The sequence below is a fragment of the Pongo pygmaeus genome, chromosome Y, assembly GCF_028885625.2.
Source record: "Pongo pygmaeus isolate AG05252 chromosome Y, NHGRI_mPonPyg2-v2.0_pri, whole genome shotgun sequence".
NCBI classification, from domain to species: Eukaryota; Metazoa; Chordata; class Mammalia; order Primates; family Hominidae; genus Pongo; species Pongo pygmaeus.
Genome location: NC_072397.2, coordinates 11211144 through 11222463, shown reverse-complemented (window position 1 = coordinate 11222463; position 11320 = coordinate 11211144). Strand labels below are relative to the sequence as shown.

General features: G+C 38.6%; 1 pseudogene; it reads left to right on the top strand.

Annotated features, from left to right (window-relative positions):
* Positions 1 to 481: 481 nt before the first annotated feature.
* On the top strand, positions 482 to 7902 carry LOC129025642 (RNA-binding motif protein, Y chromosome, family 1 member B-like; annotated as a pseudogene).
* The last annotated feature ends 3418 nt before the right edge of the window (positions 7903 to 11320 follow it).

Below are 11320 nucleotides of genomic sequence, written 5' to 3'. Positions count from 1 at the left end.
GCTACCACCTCCATCTCTGCCATGATGTCATCCCCCACTAGCCACTAGCACGCCTCCTCCCCGAGAGTTGCCTCCCTGCTCTGCGCACAGGCCGCCCTCTCCTGCAGCACCTCCACCTTAACAGGGTGCCCTCCTTAAGGCTCCCGCAGACTAAGGCCTGCACCGCCCATCTCATGTCCCTGGCACCCCTAGACTCTAGAGGAAGCTCCTGGAGGCGCCCCTGGGCCTTGCCCTTCTGAGAAACATGTCCCACACCTAAGTGGATACAGGATTCCTGGGGAGCCCCGCAGGGTCCACAGCCCGCCACACTCACCGTGGGGCCCAGATACCCAGCAGGGTTAGCTGCTCACAGTAGCTCTGCAGTCGGAGGCCGAGGCCCTGGGCTTCCAGAGCCCCGCTAGCAGGCACGACGGCCACTGCTGCGCTTGCGGGAGCCTCTGCTCCAGCGAGGCAGTGCACACGGGTTATCGGATCGGCGACCATGGTGGTTGGCCTCCCGTGTGCCCAAGGGCACAGGACGAGAGGTCCTTTGGAATGCCCCTGTGAGTACAGCATCCTCAGGGAGGAAGCATGGAACTCGGAGTCTGTATTTCCTAGACCTGAGAGAGTCCTTGTGGGGCTTCAGCTTCCGGTGCAGACGAATTCCACCCCAGCAACGTACCAGTCGACTTTCCTCCCAGGCGCCTGCCCTGCCCCACTCCCCCCAAGCCACCGCCGCTGCAGCGTCCTCGCCTGGTTCCTCTCTCTCCCCTCTGGATCTGCAGTATTCAGTACCATCAGCCTAGCCTGCCTAATGAAGTGAGATGTTTCATGTGTTCCCTGTGGGTTAATTAATGTCTTGCCACACTCAGGATGACAGAGTGTAGGTCTTCCATGTCCACAACGCCAAAAGTCTCACAGTCCGCGTGTGTCTGAATCCGCCGCCACCACGCACAAGCTGCTTCTCAGAGGAGGCTTACCACAGGAGGATGGAGCCGCCGGCCAACTAGGGGCGGGGCGTGGCCTCAATAGGGAAACCAATGAAAAGATGATTAAAGCAGTATTTGAGAAACATGGTCCCGTATCGGAAGGTAACTCTTAAAACTGTGTGTGTGTGTGTTTGTGTGTGTGTATTTTCATATGTATGTTTCAATATGTATCTTTAAAATATATATATATTTTAAAGTCTGTTATATATATGTTTTGAAAAAACATATGTTTTTCAAAGTTCATTGTATACTTACATTAAAATGCCTTATTGTTTTTAAACTTTCATTTTGAAGTATCTATTTGATATCTGGAAAATTCTCATAGTAGCAGGTTAAGGGTCTGTGGTAAAGATCACCTACTACTTAGAAACGAAAATGAGGAAAAGTAAATGTGTTGTGGAGTTAGGGAACAAACTGGAATAAAATAGGCTGACTATAGGGGTGACTTAGTATAAAGAAGAATAGTAGTGATGTGAAATGCAATTATTTCTGGTTTGATGTAACTTTCAGATGGTTAGTACCTTGACAAGTCCATTATATAAATGTAAAATGTTGTCATGTATTTTAGTTCTTTTGATGAAGGATCGAACCAGCAAATCCAGAGGTCTTGTGTTTATTACTTTTGAGAACCCTGCAGATGCTAAGAATGCTGCCAAAGATATGAATGGAGAAGTAAGAGTCCCTTATTAATAATATTCTAACTCTGTTCTTCAGGTAACAGTATTTCTAGGTCTTTTTAGTATTATGTAACTTTTGAAGATAGTAGAAGGCCATATGAAGACAACCTCTTCTTTGTGCCATACACATTCAACTGTAGTTGGAAGGGTATTGGAATTAACATTATATAAATTAATATATGGTAACCTTTTTCTATGTTTGTATTTCAATATGAGTGTAAATAGAGCTTCAAAGGTTTTGAAGAGCTTTAAAACTTATAAGGAACCCTCGTGTAAATGAAAGGAATAAGTCTACCTTTAATAAGTGCCATTAATGCAATTACTTCCAATTCATGGAAATACTTCTAGAGCGTAGACAAACTGTGGATACACATGTAGACAGACTCACAAGAAGGAAGGATTCTCTCCCATTTTCTGAAAATATGTTTTTGAGAAAGTGTATTTAAATAAGACCTTTACATTTAAGGAAGTGTTAAGTACTTGAAAACAGAAAAAATTATGAGAACATTGAAGTTGGATAACACAAGAAGTAACTGGCATTTTTTCTCCATCCTTGCTTTTTTCTCCTACGGACGTTTTTTTCCTGTCACCAGAGTGATGTATATAACATGAATACCTAATTACTCATTTCCCCAGTGTGTCTGAGGACTTGTTTTGATCCAACCATTGGTCTCTTGTCCTATTGAGTCTTAAATCTAGGGATTGTGTATTTACTAAAGCTTTAAACTTTTTTTTTTTTTTTTTTTTTTTTTTTGAGACGGAATCTTGCTCTGTCGCCCTGGCTGGAGTACAGTCGCGTGATCTCGGCTCACTGCAAGCTCCGCCTCCTGGGTTCATGGCATTCTCCTGCCTCAGCCTCCCGAGTAGCTGGGACTACAGGCGCCCGCCACTAGCCCGGATAATTTTTTTTTTGTATTTTTAGTAGAGACGAGGTTTCACCGTGTTAGCCAGGATGGTCTCGATCTCCTGACCTCGTGATCCACCTGCCTTGGCCTCCCAAAGTGCTGGGATTGCAGGCGTGAGCCACCGCGCCCGGCCAAGCTTTAAACTTTAATGTAGTTCTGTTAACTGTTGAATTCCTTTACATTGTCAAGTTCATGCCATTCTGGACTCTTTAGAGCTTTTTTGCTTTATAACATGATCCCAATCAGGCTGGGTTTGGTGGGAGCAGTGTGATATTAGTCCTTTTAAGAAATTCATTTTTATTAAACTCATTGATTTTTCTTGAGGATTCTACCTTTAACTGTCGGACATGTCTGAAATTTGGGCAAGTTGTGGGAGATGGTGCTAAGGCGCCATTGTTTTTATGTGCACTTTTTATTAAAGCGGCTTTTATTAAAGTCTGTAATCCCAGCACTTTGGGAGGCCAAGGTGGGCATATCATGAGGTCAGGAGAACGAAACCATCATGGCCAACATGGTGAAACCCTGTCTCTACCAAAATACAAAAAATCCGCCACCAGTGGTGGTGTGTGCCTGTAGCTCCAGCTACTCCGTAAGCCGAGGCAGGGGAATCAGTTGAACCCATTTGAGGTGGAGGTTGTAGTGAGCTGAGATCACGTCACTGCCCTTCAGGCTGGCAACAGAGCAAGACTCTATCTAAAAAAATAACAAATTAAAAAAATGATAAATAACATTATCCCAAACTGTTTCTAGCCTCTGTTCCTCTTTACGCTATCCCCAAAATGCTTTTTTGGACTTCTTGAGAATTATCCTTCCCCGTGTGTGTCTCAAAAATAACAATTTATGCTTCAAAAACAACTAAGATTTCATATTTTCTTCCTCATTGCATATCGTAGGTATTTTGTACTTACTGTACCATGTATTAATCTATTGCTTGTGAAATTTGTGTATAGTGTATATTTAAGTCTTCCTAGTTGCTTTTATTTCTGTTACATCTAGCACATTCCCTGGCACATAGCAGAAAGTACATTTTTATTCACTGTTATAAATCAGTATTTTAAGCTGTGGTAGAAACCAAGAATAGCTTTTTGTTCATGGCTTTGTGGTACATATGGAGATAATTTTGACATATGTATAGTAATCTATGATAATTTCCTTTTTTCCCCTAGTTTTCAAGCAAAAGAACAGGTAATTTGTGTAGAGTTTTTGTCTGTTTTTTAAGATGGGGAGTCTCGCTGTGTCAACAGGCTTGCAGTGGGTCGATCTTGGGTCACTGCAACCTCTGCCTCCCAGGTTCAAGTGATTCTCCTGCCTATAGGCCATGCCACCATGCCCACCTAATTTTGGTACTTTCAGTAGAGAGGGGGTTTCACCCTGTTGGCCAGGATGGTCTCTATCTCTTCACCTCGTGAACCGCCTGCCTCAGCCTCGCAAAGTGTTCAGAATCCTGGCATGAGACACCACACTCAGCCAATGTTATTTCTAAACTACTTAATCTCACATATTTTATTGTGTAAAAATAAATATGAATATTATATGCACATAAATGTTGAGAAGGCCAATAAAGGAGATTCTTAGAGTTTTCAAGGGGAATAAAGAGTTTAAAGAATTTTGGCTGATTTTGGAACACTGGGAAGGAAGCAGCCATGAGCAAATGTGGGGAAATATTTTGAGCCCAGAAATAAAAAAAGAAGTTTCAACGTAGGAACAACGGGCGATGTAGCTGCAAGAGGTCTTGTAAGGGATTTAAGATATTCCCCCAAATAAGAAAATCTGTGTAATTTTTAAATCGAGTTATTAGCTGAACTGTAAATCAATAATTAAGATTGTTCCAGGATGTTTAAACATTAACACAAGATCCTTAGTGTAAGGTTGGAAATTATGTGAGGAGAGGATTTAGAACTAAGCAACATGAGGTGAACAGTAGGATTGAATAGAAGGAGTATTTTTGAGAAGGAGAATTGTAAGACTGCAGACTGATCAGAAAGCAAGACAATAAATAAAAGTTCCTAGCAAAGAAGTTTAAGCAGAATAAATTAAAATTCTTACTTAGTCCTCCGTCCTAATATGGAGGAAATTGAAAACTGCCATTTTCAGTTTTACGTTTCATATGTAGAGTGTCAGTGATAGGTATTTATTGACTTCAGGATACACAAGCCAGCGCATTTCATTGGAAAATTAGCCAGTGAACATATCATAGGTGAAAGACTGACCTCTAAGGAATACCATGTGAAGAGTATATTAAATAAGAACCTTTTCTATTTTGAAATAGCAATAATGTTGTAGTGACCTCTTTAAACAGTATTGCCTATTGCAGTAAAAGTAAATCTTGGTCAAGATTAGAATGTTTTCACTAGTACATTTTAATTTGTCAACATTTAAGATAGAGCCAGCCACTTAGAAATAAAGGAGAACTTTTTTGTAAACATTTAGCATGCAGTCGTTCAAAGGCAGCAGTATTTGTGTGTATGAGATGAATTGAACAACATGGGAAAATTTACCTTCTTCAGCTGAGAAAGGGCAACATATGTAAACATTAAAATCAGTGAAGAGTTTGATGGTTTTACATGTTTTCCCTCTGTCATTAGTAGTCATCAGTAATTCATATGAAAAGGAAGATAATCACTAAGTAGTTATTAACCATTACAAATGAACTTTTACCAAAGAATTAATGTTGACTTCAGCTTCGTTAGAAGAACTGGCCTTGTGGGAGCCATGGGATTATCCAAAGCCATAAGAAATATTCACAATGTCATGACTGTCTAGTAATTTAGGAAACAAAGAATGGAATCATAAAAGAAATAATTTTAAAAAGATGTTTGAGAGAAGAGAAAATACTATTTCAGATTTGGTGTTCTTTACATAATGTTCCATCATTTTAATATTAAGGGTCCCATATCATGTGGAAGAGAGAATTATGGAGGGTATCCACAAAGAAAGCCAATTTCTTCGTGGAGAAATGACCATATATCACCCAGAGATGACGGTTATGCAACTAAGGAGAGGTAAAGAAGAAAATGAAAAAAATAGTTGTTTTTTTTGTTGTGGTGATGAAATTCACATAACAAAATTAAATATTATAAGGTAAACAGTTAAGTGGCAATTAATACATTCTCTGTTGTGCAGCAGCTACCTCCATCGAGTTCCAAAACATTTTTATCACTCCAAACTAAAACTCCAGCTACCAGTTAAGCAGTCCCTTTCATTTTCTCCCTTCCCTCACCTGCTAAGAAACATCAATCAGTGTTCTGCCTCTGAACTAACCTGTTTGGGGCATTTAATGTTAATGGCCTCAAACACTACAGGAGTTTTTGTATCTGTCTCCTTTTCTTTTGCATGATGTTCTGAAGGTTCATTTACATTGTAGCACTTCACTCCTTCTACAAGCTATTAACCCATTATTTTATTTGGGTTGTTTCCACCACAGTGTTTCTATGCACCAATATTTGTTTGAGTACACTTATTCAATTCTGGGTGTATATATAAGTGGAATTGCTTGGTCCTATCATAATTACGTTTGTTTTCTTGACGAATCACCACATTTCTCCATAGTAGCTGCATCATTTTCCATGCCAGCTAGCATTGTTTCAAGGTTCCAATGTATCTACATCCTCTCAAACACTTGTTATTTCCTGCTTTTTAAAATTTATTGCCATTCCATTGTGTGTGTGAAGAATGGTATCTAATTTTGGATTTGAAACGCATTTTCTGAATCACTGATTATGAGTATCTGTTCCGTGTGCTTTTTGGGCATTGGCCTATTTTATTTGGATAAATATCTATTTAGATGTGTGGCCTTTTAATTGTTTTTAAGTTGTAATTTAGTTATGTTTTGGATACTAGAAGTTGAAAACTTAAAATTTGTTGCTTAAACTTATGCACACAGAAATCCAAGTTCCCAAGAAACCAGGGATTATGCTCCATCATCTAGAGCCTATGCATATGGTGATTATGGTCATTCTAGTCGGGATGAACATTCCTCTAGAGTATATAGGTACAGTAACTTTTTCTGGGTTTGTCAAATAGATGTCTTAAATTGTTCATTCCAACTAACATTGTATCAGGGTCCCTATTTATCTACATCTCCTCAAACACTTGCTATTTCCTGCTTTTTAAAATTTACTGCCATTCCAGTGTGTGTGTGAAGTACGGTATCTCATTTTGGATTTGAAATGCATTTTCTGAATTACTGATTATGAGTATCTGTTCCATGTGCTTTTTGGGCATTTGCCTATTTTATTTGGAGAAATATCTGTTTAGATGTTTGGTAATTTACTTGTGTTTAAGTTGTTATTTAGCTATGTTTTGGATACTAGAAGTTGGAAATTTAAAATTTCTTGTTTAAACTTATGCACACAGAAATCATCTAAGTTCCCAAGAAACCAAGGATTAAGCTCCACCACCTAGAGACTATGCATACCGTGATTATGGTCGTTCTAGTTGGGATGAATATTCCTCTAGAGGATATAGGTACTATAATGTTATCTGGATTTATCAAATAGATTTCTGAAATTGTTCATTCTGACGTTAAGAAAACTTTTACTTTTTTCTTCAATGTAGTGATAGTGGCAGCTACAGTGAGGCCTGTGGTAGAGATCATTCTGAACTTCTAAGTGGAAGTTCTTACAGAGATGTATTTCAGAGATATGGTAAGTGTCCAAGATGGATTTGTAAATTATAGAATTACACTTAATAGACCAAATCATTATTTTAATGAAATTCTAAGGAAAATTATAAAGGACAAATAGAACATGTTTAAATATTGAGTATTCTTAACAGTATAAAACATAGGGAATGATATGAAGGTGAGAACTTCAGTTCACGTTCAGAAAATGTGACTCAACGTTTACTTTAGAATTAAACTTGTTAAGCTTCAAAATACTACTCTTACACTTCTTTTAAATAAAACCTGACTCAGGTTTCATTAATATCCTGCCATCAAAGGCAGAGGAAAGCAAATATTTCCAAATAGTACTTTAACTAATTCATGCTTTAGTGGTAGCAGTAAAAATGTGTAAATGTAGTTCAACATATTATTTTATCAACCCTGTAGGGACCTCTCATGGTGCACCACCTGCACGAGGACCTCAGATTTCTCATGGTGGAAGCAGCCGCCATGATTATAACAATACATGAGAAAGAGATGGCAGAAGTCAGGAGAGTTACTCAAGGAGCTGTGGTGATTTTTATTCCTGTGGTTGTGAGCACATTGGCAGAAAAGACGTAAGGAGTCCACCTTCTCTGGACAGGGTTCACTCTGCTCCTCGTGAAGCATATGGTAGCTCTACTTATGTGACATCTACAGGAGATGTTGGGGAAAGTCCATCTGAGAAAGGAGACTGAAGCAGATCTTAAAGCAACTATTCAAAATAATAGTTATTGCATACCAAATCTTGTTTGCAAATTAAAAATTGACATGTTATTTCTGCATTGTTACCTGCGTATTACTAAAAGAAACGTGTTGCTTTTGTGGACACAGTTAGATACTAACTTCCTCCATGATTTTTTTGAGGTATGCAAAGGAAAAGGACTTTTTTTCAAAGTAATTTCATACTTGTTAATACTATTTGAAAACTATCTGTTTAGATGTAATATCTACATTAAAATTTTCAGAATAAAATGTTACTTGTAATGTAAAATGCCTGATGTTATTGCTTATCTGCACATGCTTAAAAGCAAATTCAAAAGGAGAGTAAATTGTGTTGTTTGTTGGACATTTTCCTTTGCTTCTCTGAATATAAATAGATACAAAATTAGGCATATGTTACATCTCCCTTGCAAGCTGCACAAGTTTTCTACTTAGGCTGTTTCTCTTTAAAAGCTTACAAGCTTAAAATGTTTGGGAAGTCTTCAGAAAGACTACAAAACTGTCTGCTTCACCATAAAACATTTATTTTTTAGAGGAATAGTAACAAGTGAAAGGAAATAATTAGATGTGGTTGATACTAAAGTTTAAAACATCTGGAATATTCTACTTGAAGCATTCTGTGACTGAAGGGGGATAATGTTAATGAAAACTTTTTTCTTTTTTTTTACCTAAATCAGAAGTGAACCAGCTAAGTTTCTCAAGTGAATAGCATAATGAAATTAAATGTTCCTAGTTTAAATAGTGGAAAGTAAGTGTTTTGCCTTGGGAGGTACTCATGTTAATTTTTTCCTGAAAGTTTTGGCAATGGTTATTGTAATGATTTAGTAATAAGTTCTTACAAATAGGAATAATCTAGAATGGTTGGGATTTTATCAATTTTCTTTTGAGATGGAGTGTAGCTTTGTTGCCCAAGCTGGGGTGCAGTAGCTCCATCTTGGCTTACTGCAACCTCCGTCTTCTGAGTCCAAGCTATTCTCCTGCCTCAGCATCCTGAGTAATTGGATAAGTTTGCACCATAGCTGCCTAATTTTTTGTATTTTTAGTACAGACAGCATTTCATCATGTTTGCTAGGCTGTTCTTAAAATCCTGATCCACCCTCCTCAGACTCTCAAAGTGCTAAGATTACAGGCATGAGCCACCACTCTCAGCCTATCAGATTTAATTGATGATATGAATGGGAATGCTTTAAACCTTACACTTTTGGGAAAGTGAAGTATATAAAACATAAACAACAGCGTGAAGTTTCAGACAGGGGATTGCTTTAAAGGTTTAAGAAATCATCGAATGATAAAAATAAAAAAGATTTGTACGTAAATAACTAATCCAATTAATTTTCCTAATTATACAACCTAAAGAAATGAAATACATGAAGTTCCAGAAGTTTTACAGTCCGTGAATCTTACAAGTAAGAGACTAATCTGCAAGGAAGAAGTATTTTCTTGAGAAAATTTTGACAAGATCATCACTTTTTTAGGGTAAGGGTGCAAATAATTTTAAAGGGAGAAGTTACCAACTTTGATTTTCAAGTGAGTTATTCATGTTATGAAGTTGTGTTTTCATTCACCTATAATGTAGGATTGTGAGGATGAAGGAAAAGATAAAACTCCCTAGTCTTAGGTATCTTACTGTCCAGGTGTGATGACTCAGGTCTTTAATTCCAACACTTGGGGAGGCCGAGGCTTATAGATCCCCTTAGGTCAGGAGTTGAAAACCAGGCTGGCCAACACCGTGAAAACTCATCTCTACCAAAAATGTGAAAATTAGCCGGGCATGGTGGCACACACCTGTAGTATGTAACAGTTAATTGGGAGGCTCCGGCAGGAGAATCATTTGAACCTGGGAGCCTGAGGCTGCAGTGAGCCGATATTGCACCATGGACTTTGGCCTGGGTGACACAATGAGACTCCAACTCAAAAATAATTATATAAATCAAGAAATATATAAGTAATAAATAGGGTATCCTTCAGTTCAAGCACTTATTTCTTTTTTCTTTTTCAGAGACAGGGTCTCACTCCATTGTGCAACCTGGACTGCAGTGGCACCATTGTAGCTCACTGTAGCCTTGAACACCTGGGTTGAAATGTGCGAGCCTTCCATTTCAGACTCCCAGGTAGCTGGAATTACAGACACACACCACAGTTCTCAGCTGTTATGTTTGTGTGTGTGTGTGTGTGTGTGTGTGTGTGTGTGGTAGGGACAATGCTTCGGATATATTGTTCAGACTGGTCTTAAACTTACAGGCTTAAGTGATCCTCCTTCCTTGGCCTCCCAAAGTGTTGTGATTATAGCTGTGAGCCACTGAGTGTGGCATATCATTTCTTGGTATGAGTGACATTCCACCTTTGCTCTTTTAATTCTTTTGAGATATACAATAAATCATTATCAAGTGTAGTCATCCTGTGCTACTGAACACTAAATCTTATTCCTCCTAAGCAACTATAATTTAACCCACCCCCATCCCCTCCTTGATCTCTTCCTTACCAGTATACATTGCTTGTATCAAAATATCACATGTATGCCAAAAGTATCTACAATTGTTATGTACAAATTTTTTAAAATAAGAAAAAAATTAATAAAAAGGGTATCTCCAATAAAGTGATAAAATAGGAGGCTCTAATTTATTCCTCCATCTACAAATGCAACAAATAAAAAGCCACACCCACATCAATTCCCTATGAGATAAACTCAGAAACTAGTTGAGATATTCTTGCCCATAGGATTATGAAAATACTCACCTAAAAAGAGGTAAGAAAAAATGAATCATGATCTTGTTCTAGAGTTTATTTCTGACACAGTGCCCTAGAATCAATAGGAAACTGTTAATTCACAGCTTCTCTCAGAGGACTGAAGTATTAAACCACATACATAATGCCCCAACTGTTAACAGCTTCTCAGTGAAATGATTCCTAACTTGCCTATCTCTGGATTCTAACACAGATTGGCCTTCATAACTCTCCCAGGACCTCCAAGATAAAAGAGGGATTTAAATAGACATTCCAGCACTTCCAAAACTGTTTTCCTCCTGGCTTACTGGATCTCAAGCAGTCAAGAAAGATCAGCTCCCATATTGTACCTCGAAGAACTTAGATTGTATATCTAACGCCTTGAACTTCCTTTTTCTTTTTTCTTTTGAGATGGAGTCTTGCTCTGTTGAACAGGCTGGAATGCAAAGGCATGACCTCGGCTCACTGCAATGTCTGCCTCCTGGGATCAAGTGATTCCCCTGCCTCAGTCTCCTGAGCAGCTGGGATTACAGACACCCAACACCATGCCAGGCTAACTTTTGTATTTTTTAGCACAGACAAGGTTTCACCATGTTGGTCAGTCTGGTCTTGAACTCCTGACCTCAGGTTATCTACCTGCCTCGGCCTCCCAAATTGCTGGGATTACAGGCATGAGCTGCA